Source organism: Buteo buteo, chromosome 24, assembly GCF_964188355.1.
Source record: "Buteo buteo chromosome 24, bButBut1.hap1.1, whole genome shotgun sequence".
Taxonomy (NCBI): Eukaryota; Metazoa; Chordata; class Aves; order Accipitriformes; family Accipitridae; genus Buteo; species Buteo buteo.
In genome coordinates this window covers 10,261,188-10,272,974 of record NC_134194.1, presented here as the reverse complement: position 1 = coordinate 10,272,974, position 11,787 = coordinate 10,261,188, and the positions used below count along the sequence as shown (strand labels likewise).

General features: G+C 58.6%; 1 protein-coding gene across 1 annotated transcript in view; it reads left to right on the top strand.

Moving 5' to 3' along the window:
- Positions 1-7,950: 7,950 nt before the first annotated feature.
- LOC142044183 (serine protease inhibitor Kazal-type 5-like) overlaps positions 7,951-11,787 on the top strand; it is a 114,744-nt gene continuing 110,907 nt past the window's right edge. Inside the window, exon 1 of the mRNA XM_075056351.1 lies at positions 7,951-7,978. The gene's annotated coding sequence lies outside the window, so the exon portion shown is untranslated. The remainder of the gene's footprint in view (positions 7,979-11,787) is intronic.

Genomic DNA, 11,787 nt, shown 5'->3' with positions numbered 1-11,787 from the left:
CCATCACTGGCCTCCACTTGCTTTCCTCCATTGCCTCCAGCTGCCTGCGCTGGAGGAGAGGGAGCTGCAGGGTACAGTTCTGCTGCCTCGCTGCTAATAAATAAGCCCCAGTAATGAGTTGGGCTCTGGCGGGCGGGCAGGTAGTGGCAATAATCCCCCAATTAAGTGGACGAGGGAGACAGTTAAGTGCAGAAAAACCACAAATAAATAATAAGGAGAATAATTTAGGAGTAGGGAGGAGCCGGTGGCTGGGTCCCTCAGCCTTTCCCCTGACAGAAGGCAGGGCCAGGAGCACTCTGGGAAGTGTAGTTCTGCCTTCCCTGCCAACAGCCTCTTCTGGAGGGATGGAAATCTCTGATTTTCACCCCGTTCCTCCTGCTGTGCCAAGGCTGGGCATCCTGTGGAGCACCAGGCTAGCTGGCCCTGGGGATGGGGAGCGGGCCAGGAGCATGGCTCTGATGGGAGCCTGTGTGCATGGGGCATCCCTGGCTGAGAAGGGAGCCCATAGGGCTCCGACACCAAGGACGCCCTCCCTGCCACCTTGTCCTTTAGCAGAGGGTCCCTGGGCCTGTCTCCATGCCACCAGTGTGGGATCTGAGGGGATGGAGAGGCTCCGGCTGTGGGATAGCTGCTTTGCCTGCTCACCCCTGCCATGCACAAGGGAGCATCCCTGCTCTCCTGCTTCCTACAGATGGAAGTACTGGCTTGGAGAGCCCGGCGGAGGATGCACTGTCAAGGATGCGCCCATGCAGGAGCCGTGCTGGATGATGGCACAGCACAGGCTTCCTCCCAGAGCCCTGGAGGGACACACAAACCACAGTGAAAGCAAGAGCAAATGCCTCCCCGGCACTATCGATTGCAGCCGTGGGCTGTGTGTGCCTCGCTGCTGAACTTGCAGGGATGATCAATAGTCATTTTTCTCCCCAGCCTTCAACCTGCTAATGGGAGCCACTGGTCCTGTCATTTCTCCGGAGCGGCTGGGAGGAGCTGACCACGGGCAGGCTGGAGCAGGACCCGCTTCTCCTTTGCATTCGCAGGATTATAATCTCCAACAGCAGCGGTGCGTACCGCAGCCTGGAGCTTTGCAACTGGGCATCAGGGAGCTGGCGGCTCTGCCGAGGCTGCAGGGACAGCTGACACTGGCCCCTGGCTGGGGATGCTGGCGCTGGGGTAGCTGCGATTAGTCGTAAGTAAACACTTTGGAGCAAAGGTCCCCGGGCTTGTGGCGTGCTGGAAATTTGCTCTCTGCGGTGACAGGTTTCACCCTTCACGGCAGCCAGCAGTGGCTGCGTTGGTGTGTGCTGCGCAGGAGGAGACAACCAGCTCCATGGCTCTGCCTGTGTCACCCCAGGTGCCTGGGAGGACGTACCCACTGTGCACGGGTGGGAGTGGGAAGCCCGTGGTGCCAGGGGCCGGGCTGCGGTGCCAGGGGACACGGTCCCATCCTGCCTGGTGGGAGTGCTGCTGATGCTGCCACTGTGGGGATTTTTCCCATGCTGGCAGCAGAAGGGGGGACTCAAGACAGGCATAATAATCCCCACGTGAAGTATAAGTAAAGAAGCTATTTAAGTATTACCTCCTCCGCCTGGAGAGCCTGCAGCCAGGCCCTTATCAGGAGAGAGAAGGCAGATAAATCAGCCGTTCCCATTAGGCAGATGAGCTTATAACACTCACGTGGCACCAAACCTTGTGGGAAAAGGTGCCGGTTCCTGGTGAGAAGGTGATGGAGGGGATGCTGTGGGCAGCCAGGATGGAGCCTGCCCACACTCCCACCAGCGGCCAAACACAGGGCAGTGGGTGACCGGCATTGCCTCAGCAGCAGGGACCTCTGCCAGGAATTTCCCAGGGAGAGCAGCAGTTCCTGGGGATTTTAATTTCTGCTCCCCTGCAGGCTGTACCTGGGAGCTGAACTCCTCTGGGGGAGGAGAGGGGAAAAAGAGAGTGAAGGGAAATCAAAGAAATCAGGGCTTTGATGCCTTTCTCTTTGAACCCAGGGGCTTGCAGAGCTGGGCAGTGATGGGTGAGGGGCTCTGGTGCAACAGTGGGGTGCTGCTGTGGGATGGAGCGTGGACCGGGGTCCCTTCATCTCATTTGTGTTTGGGAAAGCCAAGCCAGGCCCCTGTGTGCCCGCTGTCCTGTTTTGGAGGGCAGGCGCTGCCCTTCGTTGCAGATTGCAGAAGATCGATGTGTTTTTGAAGGCAAATGAGAGTTTTTGCCCTGAAATGGCGCGGGCGCCTGCTCCGAATGCTAAGCAGCTCCTTGGAAGGCAGTTTCAAAGCACAAAGGGCAGTGGGACGCAGGAGCAGAGCACTCAGCCCCCTCCTATGGCCCCTGGGGACCGAGCCATCCCTTCCTAAAAGTCACAACAGAGAATTAAACATGCAGGAAAAAAAACCCCAAGGAGTCTGGCTTGTGGTCCTGGGGGGCTGGGTGGTGGCATCCTCCCTTGGGAGGTCATTGCCTGTTCATGGTGGCCATGGTGGCATCTGCTGCTTGGGGGGCAGTGCTGCCAGACCCACTCCTGGAGGATCATTTTGGGGGGGCTGCAACAGTGGCTTTATTTTGCAGGTAGCTGCCACCGGTGGGACCTGCTGTGCTGGTGGGACAGCAAGCAGAGAAGTGCAGGGGACCTGTCCCAGGGGTGTCACCAGCTCTCGCCCCCCCCAGCCTTGTTGCTGGCTGAGCCTGTACAGAGCAGAGCATCCTTGGGGCTGACGCTGGAAGAGTTTGGGGCGGCTGGTGCGGAGCAGCCTTATGGAGTCCCCTCATGGGGGTGGCACAGAAGCATCTCACATGGCCCCAAACTGCTACCCCATGTCTGGGGGGCTCACGGGGCAGGGGGTTGAGACCTGCACAGAGTCAGCCCTGAAGTGCTCTCTTCATAGATCCTCCCACCTGCCTCTGCCCAGCTAATGGAGGTGATTTTCACCTCCTTTCATCTGGAAAACCACCGGCAAAAATCATATAACAACTTCCCTGGCAGCGGGAGAGGTGGAGAGATCCGCTTGCACATTCACAGCAGGTGATTCTCCATGCTGCTTGTCGGAGGATGATTGCTCCGGCTTGGAATGCAGAGCAGTGCTCGGGCACCCCCATCCCCCTGACCCACACCCAGCTGGGTACGGGGGTGTGAAGCGAGGGCAGAAGTTACCCACCCTTGGTCGCTGCTTCTCCTCCATCCTCCCTCGTGTCTGCCCTGAGAGAAGTGATGGCAATGCAAAAATAGCCCAGCGTCATCCTTGAACAGCAAACGTCCCCGTCAAGGGGAAAGAGGTCAGGGTGGTACATCCACAGGGATCCCCCTCATACCATGCCTGAGCACAGCTTCTCCCTGCGGAGGAGATGCCTGGGAGATCCGGCAATAGAAGCACCTCCGGCCAGGGATGGGAGCATCATCACGGTGAGGCGGATGCCGATACAGGCTCCTCAGGAGCTGCTGTAATCTTATTCCAGTAGCAAATCACATTCCCAGCAGCCAAGGACATGTTAGGTCTTAATAAAAATGGTAATTCCCAGCAGATTGAGTTGGGAACAGGGACAGTGGTTGTCGCTTCCCCTCACAAGTCCTCACTGGTGCCCGTGGGGAGCGTGGCAGTGTCAGAGGAGGCAGAGGGCTGCACTGAGGGATGCAGCTCTGGCTGGAAAGCAGGAGCATGGGGAGCTGCCGCAAAGCCCCAGCTCCTCACATCCTCCAGGATCTGGCCTCGGCTCCTTGCCCGCCCATTCCCTGCCCTGATGCTCGCCCGAGCTGCCCAGCCCTGAAAGCCAGAACTGTTTGTTTGCAGTTTCCTAGGAGAGAAATCACGTTAAAAAAATTAATTACACACCTGAAAACAAAATCTGGCTGCTCAAGTGCACATCAGGGATAAATGGTGTGCTCCAAATTAGACGATTTACAGCTTGGGTAAGTAATGAAGGAACCCAGTCGGGCATGAAAGCGGAGGGGGAGAGTGACCTTGGAGGGGTGCACGGCTTCCCCTCCCCAGCCCCCAAGCCCCTCCATCCCTCTGACCCCTTCTTCATCGCTGCTTGCTGAGAAACCCCAATTTGCTCAGCACAACTGGCTGGGGTAGCTCCTTGCGGCCCCAACCTGGGGAGTTCAGCAGGGATTTTGGGTGAGTTTGAGCCCTTTTAGAGCTCGGCGATGGGGAATAGCCCCGGAGAATGGGGCAGATGGGGCAAGTAGTGGAACAGAGGAATGTTCCATGCACCCCAGCGTCAGAGGGGCTGAGTGGGTCCTGCTGCCCCCGTGGCACCCCAGTGAGCAGGGGTGGCTGGTATGGGGGGTCCCGCTGTGCCCCGGCCCCCCCGGCATCCCCCAGCCCACGCTGGCCTCTGCAGTCCTCCACCACGCAGTGCGTGGGAGGGCTGGCAGCACGCTGCTGAGGAACGGGCAGCTCTCCAGGCTTGCTGGCGAGAAGAAAATCATTTCTTTGCCTTATTTTTCCCTTTACGGTGTCCCAGCCTGGTCTGCGAGTGCAGGGATTTAAAGGGGCTGTGCCCCGGTGCCATCGCCCCGGGTTAGGGGCAGCGGGGATGGTTGATGTGGCTGGATCTGTGCGGCGGAGCTGAGCTCTCCTTCGTGCGTGGGCTGGCAGCTGTGGGTGCTTCTCGGCTTGCCCATGGAGAGGGACCAGCTACGGGGACTATCACTACTCCAGGCAGCCCCCTGGGCAGAGCTGGAGTTTTGGCAGCACCCGCGAGAGGCGAGGAGATGCCCTGTCCCCCTCGCACTGCCCACAGGGGACCTGCTGCTATGGGACCCCCGACTTGCAGGGAGCGTGGAGCACAGCATCACCCCAGGGAGCCATAAGGACCGACCCTCCTTCACCTACATCCCTCCCCGGCCCCCTGCCTGCTGCCCACCAGCTCCGGCAAGGGGCAGGATCCCCCCAAGCCTCCCAGACTGCCGACACGTGATGGTGCGTGGGGCTGGGACCAGCCTCCCTTCTCCCCTCTCCGCTCGACTCCCACCTCTGCTCAGAGCCGCCTCGGAAACCAGCCAGCTAATGATGCGAGATGCGGAGCAGATGGGGGACCTGACGCTATACTCCCCAGCAGTGGATTAAGCATGCAAATGGATGTATAGCGACGCAGTGCCTCTTGGCCTGTATCCTTTCCACCCCCACCACACGTATGGCATTCACAGCCCCCAGGCCCCCTGCTCGCAGCACCCCCAGCCTGGCCTGGAGCCACACGTGGAGGGCAAGGATGGACAGAAGGACGCAGGGCTGGCGATGGTCTGCGCAGCCCTGCCTGGTGCAGGGTGGCCCCTGGCTTGCAAAAGCTTCTCAAGTCATAAATCCCCCCAGCCGTGTCTCTGCAAGACAGCGGCAGTCGTGTGGATGAGCTGCATTTACTGCATCATTTCCTCTGCCACCTCCTTGGACTCCTTTTGCAGCATCGGTGGGTGCTGCGGCCCCGTGCCCTGTTTCTGGGGAAGATGCTGTGCAGAGAGGTGGGAGCAGGGCTGGGACAGGGACCCGGGTGCCACAGCTGCCCGCCTGTGCTGGCCTCGGGGGCTCAGCCGGGTGCTGCAGGGGGGATGCTTTGGGCTGCCAGCAGAGCCGCTCGTGCTGCGGGGAACACCAAGAGGCAGCAGTTTAGCTCCTGCAACACCCGTGACCACTTCTTGGCCTCAGAAAGGCTGCAAAATGTGAGCTGGCAGAGGCAGGACTGTCTCCCTGAGTCCTATCCCACCTCCAAAACCTGTGGAGAGCTGGAAGGTGTAGGCAGGGTCAGGGCTTTATGCTGCCGGACCCCACCATGTACCCTGGGGGGACTGGGGCAGCCCCAGGGGGGACCAGTTCAGCCAGGAGTGGGAGCAGAAAGGATGCCCTGCTTCAGCCCAGCCCTGCAGCCATAAAACCAGCCCCCCCTAAAAAGATGCAAAATCTCCCCTTCCTGACATGGGAATGAAAATGCCTCAACCTGCAGCGTTGCTCCTTCAGACCATCTCTGCCACCGCAGCGCAGCACGGCGCAACGCCGTTATCTCTAGTGCCTGGGAGCGGGGAACAGATTAATATTCATCACAAGGGAGCGGAGCATATGGAATATGAATAATGCTAATTGTGTCTGTATAGATTTAGCGTAAGAAGCTTCCATGCATTAAGGAAGGAGGGAATTAGACCTTCTCCGAACCGTTTCAGACTCATTTGTGGTGAAGGAGCGCCTGCCTGCCTGCGGGTTTCGAGATGGGGGTGAGAATAGAAGTTGTGTCCCATGCCTGAGTGCAGGAGAGGCTTCGGGATGTGGGGCGGCTGCGCGGGTGGGCACACGCACCCTCTGCCTCTCAAAAAACTGAGTGATGGAGCAAACTCGGTCACTGCAGATGCCAAGAAGGAAAAGGGGCTGCCTGCAGATATGTGAGCCTTGCTGCCGTGGGCTGCTGCGGCCAGACACCTCTCCAAGCTGCCAGCACCGGAGGCAGCTCTGAGCCTGCCCTGCCTGGGCTGCTTTTCCACGTGCATGGTCCTGCTGGGCTTTTGGTCCCTGGGGCCAAGATGCAGTAGTGCAGGGCTGGCAGATGCATCATGCTCCCAGCCTGGGTGCCTTTACCTGTCCCCAGGTGCAGGCAGCTGCTGTGCGTGGCAGGGAGGGAAGTGGCAGGAGGCAGTGCCCTGTGCGCAGGGGGGCTGGAGTGGTTAGCGAGGCACCGGGGGCTAGAAAACTTCATGCCTTAAACATTTATCCCATTTGCCTTCTGGGGATGAGGGCTGGTGTCCCGTTTTAATCGAATCAGCTCATGGCTTTAATAAGGTGAAGAGGGGAAGGCTCATTTGCTTGGCTGGGCAGCAGAGGCAGGTGGGGAGAGCAGTCTGGGTGCCGTGCGGCCGGGGTTTTGGCAGAGCCCCCCCCCGGGCCCAGGCAAGCACGTCCCCTCCTCATGTGGCATGGGCTGACATAGGACAGTGTCACCTCAGTCATGGGGGACGCGGTAGGTGCAGCGGGACCGGGGCCACCTCCCTGCAGGGCACGGTGCTGAGCTTCCCCCTGTGCCCCGGTGCCACAGCGGGGGTCCGGGCTGGACACCCCTCTGCTGCCGTGCTCCCCAGAGATGGCCCCGTGGCAGTGGGGAGCTCAAGAAGGGCTGGGGTCATCCCTCTGCTGGGGGCTAGAGTTGGTCGGGAGGTTTTGCAGACCCAGGAGAGGATGGAAAACACCCAAGGTCTGGCTGCTACCAGAGATGCCTCCTGGCATCCCTGCAGCTGCAGGGTGAGGAGCGCTCCATGCCTTTCCCTGGGGTCTCTGGGGCCAGCAGCCGCAATTTTCTCAGGCTTGACCACTGGCCTCTTTCTCCCCTCCCACCACCGAGATCATGGGATTCCTCTTTCTGCACTTTGATCTCTCCAATTTTTAGCTCATTCTGGCTGCCTTATACGCACTAATCCCTCTGCAGGCATCAGGGAGAATCCACCTACACTCCATGCAGCAATCACTTAAGTCTTATTGTGTAAACAAAATCTCAAGCACGAAATCCCTAATCCTTAATGGCTGAAGCCTCCGATACCTGTTCCCCCGTGTCCTGCCTGACAGAGGCTGGAAGAGGGGGAAGGTCACTGCCATGTTTGCTCCCATCCTCAACCTCAGCCTGGATTAAACATCCGTGCACGCTTTTAACCTTGGGTTTTTCCTTTCTTCCTGGCGGTCCACGCCGGCAAGCTGCCCCCAGCCCCCTCCCTGCTCCATTGCATTTGTTCAGCTTAGGGGGATCAAAGTGGGTGACATTTGGAGTTGGGATATTTAAAATGCAAATCTCTCTTCGATAGATAAGTGGAATTTGCTCCCTCTTATGAAGCGAACCTCTGGGGAGAGCTGAGTGCCGCGGCCGGCCCGCTCTGAATGCGAAATCCAGCTGGGGCGGTCGGGAATCACTGCCTTCCCCCCCCAGTCCAGCACTTCTGGGCAAACACTCATGTGATAACCATCCTCATCACCATGAAGGTGTCTGAATTTCCCCCAAACACAGCAGAGAGGTAAGAGCTGCGGGGCCGGCAGGGAAACCTGTGGTATTTCTGGGTTACAGCCAGGGAGGGAGAAATCTCGGTGGCCACTGGTGTAATCCCAGAATTGATGTTTTCTTCCTCTGCGCCCGGGGTGCTGCTGATGTATCATTGTCTCTCCCTCCCAGCTTGGAAATTAAAGCTTTCGCCACTTTTCTCGCTGCAGAGGAACAAATGTGTGTCTGAGAGAGAGAGATTTACACTTTGCTTTCCCTTTTGGAAATTGAGCGTGATTTTCCAGTGACTGCAGATGCTGGGCCTGTCCTGACGCATTGAGATGGGCTGTTGGGGGGGGGGGAGAAGGACTCCCTCCACCTGCCCTCCCTCCCAGCCTTCCTGCAGCAAATGGGGTGGGTTTACACCCCAAAGGGTTTGGCCAAAAGAAGGCTGCAGTCCTGCATTGCCCCCTCCCCACTCCCTTAGGTGCCCCCCCGTGTGCCCCCTTGCCCACCCCTGCCCGGGGGTGCAGGCTCCAGGCTGGGCTGATTCAACTTCTGGCATGGCTGCACTTGCAACCTGCTAAACCCCCCATGAAGAGAAGAGAACCAGAGCATCTTCAGGAAAAAACACTCGATTTGCTGCCAACCCTATGCAGGTTGTGACTGCAGACACCAGGCTGCAGCTGATTTAGGGGATGGGGGGGGGTCAGGGGCATGCATAAACTGCAGCAGGGTTGGGATGGAGAGAAGCAGCCCCGGGTGGGAAAGCCCTGGGAGGGCTGGGGGGGTGTTTGCCAGCCCTGGAGCCAAGCATGGGCAGCAGCTCCTTCCCTGCCTGCAGCTGACCTGCCTGCCCCTGGCCTCCAATTTAGCAAGCAACACTTTAACCAAGGGTGAAAATAATGCAGAGGTAAAAGTTGAGCCGGCTCTTTGAGCTGGTCCCGGGCTTCTGCTGCAGTGTTGGAAAGCAGGCTGGGGGCTTCCCGCAAACCACGATGCACCGAGGAATATCTGGAGCCTCATAAATATACTCTGGGAATGCAGGAAAAGGGATTTGAATTTCGACTTCGATGCATAATGTGCTTTCTCTAAAAAAACAGCCTTCTTGGCAGGGACCAGACAACTTCCCACTAAATCTCCTGGAGGAGCGTGTTGCTAGTTGCAGAGATAAAACCTCAATGAAACACAATTAGCTTCCACTTGGAATAGCCAAACTTGCCTCTCTCCTCCCACTCAGCCACCCCAGCCTGGCAGCGGGATGGGGACCGCTCAGTGCCGACCTCCTGCGTCCCCAGCCCCGCTGGGAGCAGGACCGTGGCTCTGCCCTGGGAGATGGATAACCCTCACTTCACGGTTAAGGGGAACTGACGTGTGATGAATGTACGAAAGCCGGAGCGCTGCAGGGCAGCCCCTGCCATCTCACCGAGGACAGCAGCTCATCATGGCTGGTTTGCTGCAGTTCTCTGTGGTTTGAAGGCTGGTGGCAAGCCTGGGGCAGGGTCCCCATGTGGTCCTCTACGATCCAGCCAGCTTGGGGTCGGGGCACGGCACTGCTGCCTCCTTTTCCTGCTCAGTTCCAAAGCAGCAAAAAGGGGGCAGAGGAGACCTGCTGGCAGCGAAGGTTGCTGAGAAATTTTTTCTTTAGGCAGGAATATCTTGAATATTGATTTTTTTTTAAGGCTCATAAGCTGGGATATTTTCTACTATTGGAGTTTTCAGGCTTAAGCATTACTCATGGTAGGAATATCTCACCCCTGTTTGCCCCTGACTCCCCGGAGTATCACACTGAGCCCAGACATGTGTCAGCCTCACTTGTGCCCCAGGCACCTTTTTGGAGCAGGCTCCCGCCTCCAGGCTGGGTTCATGGTGCCCTGGAACCAGGCTGGCAGGGAGAGAGCGCAGAGTGGCTGCCGGAGGGACCAGGAGATGCTGGCAGGGCTCTGAGGGGAAACCGTCCCGTTAATTAAGAGCTTAATTACCCAATAATGAATGGTGGACTTAGCTCAACCTTGATGCAGGCCAAGCGAGTGAAGTGCCGTTGGGAAGGAACAGGGGAGGTGAGCCGAGGGCATGCTTTGCCTTCTGCAATATTTGCAAATATCTGCAAGATCTATACATGGAGAGAACAAAACCTCGTAGCCCCCTCGGTACCTCTGTCCCTGTTGTCCCCAAAGTGTCCCCCTGCGCCTTTGCTGTCCTCCCCGACGTCAGTCACATCATCCTGCTCACGGATGCTGGCACCCATCTCCTGCCTGGGGAAAGGGGCTACGGCCCTGCTGCCACGCTCAGGGGATTACGGGGTGCCCAGCTCTCCCTCAGGACGGCTGCACATCTCAGCCTGCGGAATGAGGATTAATGACCCAAACGAGGCCATAGACGGCGCAGCCTGGGGACATGGTGCCAGTGCGAGAACATGGGATGGGGACCATTTGTCCCTCTGGCAATACAACATACCCTGGGGAAGGGGTGGCCTGTGGGGTGGGCATTTCTGCTGGTGGAGGAGGGAGGGGAGTTTGTGAGCTGGAAAGGGAGAAGAATTTCTTTGGCTTGGTGCGTTTTGCTGCAGAAAGGCGGTTTCAGCTCCAAGGGTAAGGGAAATGAAACAGAAAAATGCCTCCCATTAAGCAAAAGGGATGGAGAGCCCTACGTAATAGTGCTGTCTGCAGGGGCTTTTTGCTCCATATTTGCATCCAGCGTGGCCTTGCGCCAGCACCCAGAGGGAGCCATGCTACGGCAAGACGCGCCGCGTGCTGCCGCAGGAGATGGGGACCAGAGGGGATGAGCTCACGGCCCCACAGCTCTGGCGTGGGGACAGCCGCATCCATCGCCCACCCCATGGATGATAGGTAGTGCCCAGGGACAGGGTGGGCGGACGACCTCCACGTAGATCCCTGTGATGCCCTGGGCAGGTCCCATGGGGAGACGGGGATCCCCATGATGTGAGCTGCTGGAGGGGGTTTGGTCAAAGCCTACAGCCAGCGCTGAGGGTCTCCTGACTGCTGGGACGTGGGCAGTGCCTGCCCATCCTCTTGCCCTGCCTGCATCTGCATGGCCACAGGGAACAGCCCCCAGCAGAGACCCTGGCCCTGGCAGACACCCCAAGCCAAGGCAGGGCACAGCTGCAGGTCTTCATCAGGGGATGCTCTTTCCTTCCCCTTTGCTGTTAGTTTTTTTAAAAGCCCAAGTAGACGTGACGGGTGTGTGGCAGGAAGAACAACATTCGCTCCAGAGCAATTCATCCTCCGAGAAATTAATTATCAGCGCCGGCGCTGCATTTAATTAGCATCAGTCCCCGTGTGCCTGGGGTCAGAGGGCGTTGCTGCGTCTGCCTCCAGCAGCTCTGGGTTCCTGCTGGTGGGCAGATCTGCTGCTGTCACTGGAACGGGAGCTGGAAGGAGGGAGAGCAGATCGGGCCTGGAGCGTGCGGTCCCGGCAGCGGTCCAAACACCACTGGGGTGGCAGCACCCTGCCAGCCCTTCCCGGGGAGGGTGGCTGGGCTGCAACAGGGCAGCCCCGGTGCTGAAAGTGGCTCAGACACCCTCAAGGGAGTGCCAGGGTACCCATTGGGCTGGGAGCAGGAATATAGCCTGGGAGATGATGGGCTGTGACCCAGCACCCCATCCTGCATCGGGCAGCGTGCACACGCGTGTGTGTGCGTGTGTGGCACACTGGGAAGGCGGATGTTGCAACGTTTATTTGCTGGGGGACACACAGGGGCATCTGTTCCAGCAGAGCTGCCTCTGGCATCCGTCTCTCTGACAAATGGTGTTTGCTTTGGTGGTAGAGCCTTAATGAAAGCGGTGCCGGCTGCAGGCGCGCGGAGGGGAGCACCTGCCCAAAGGA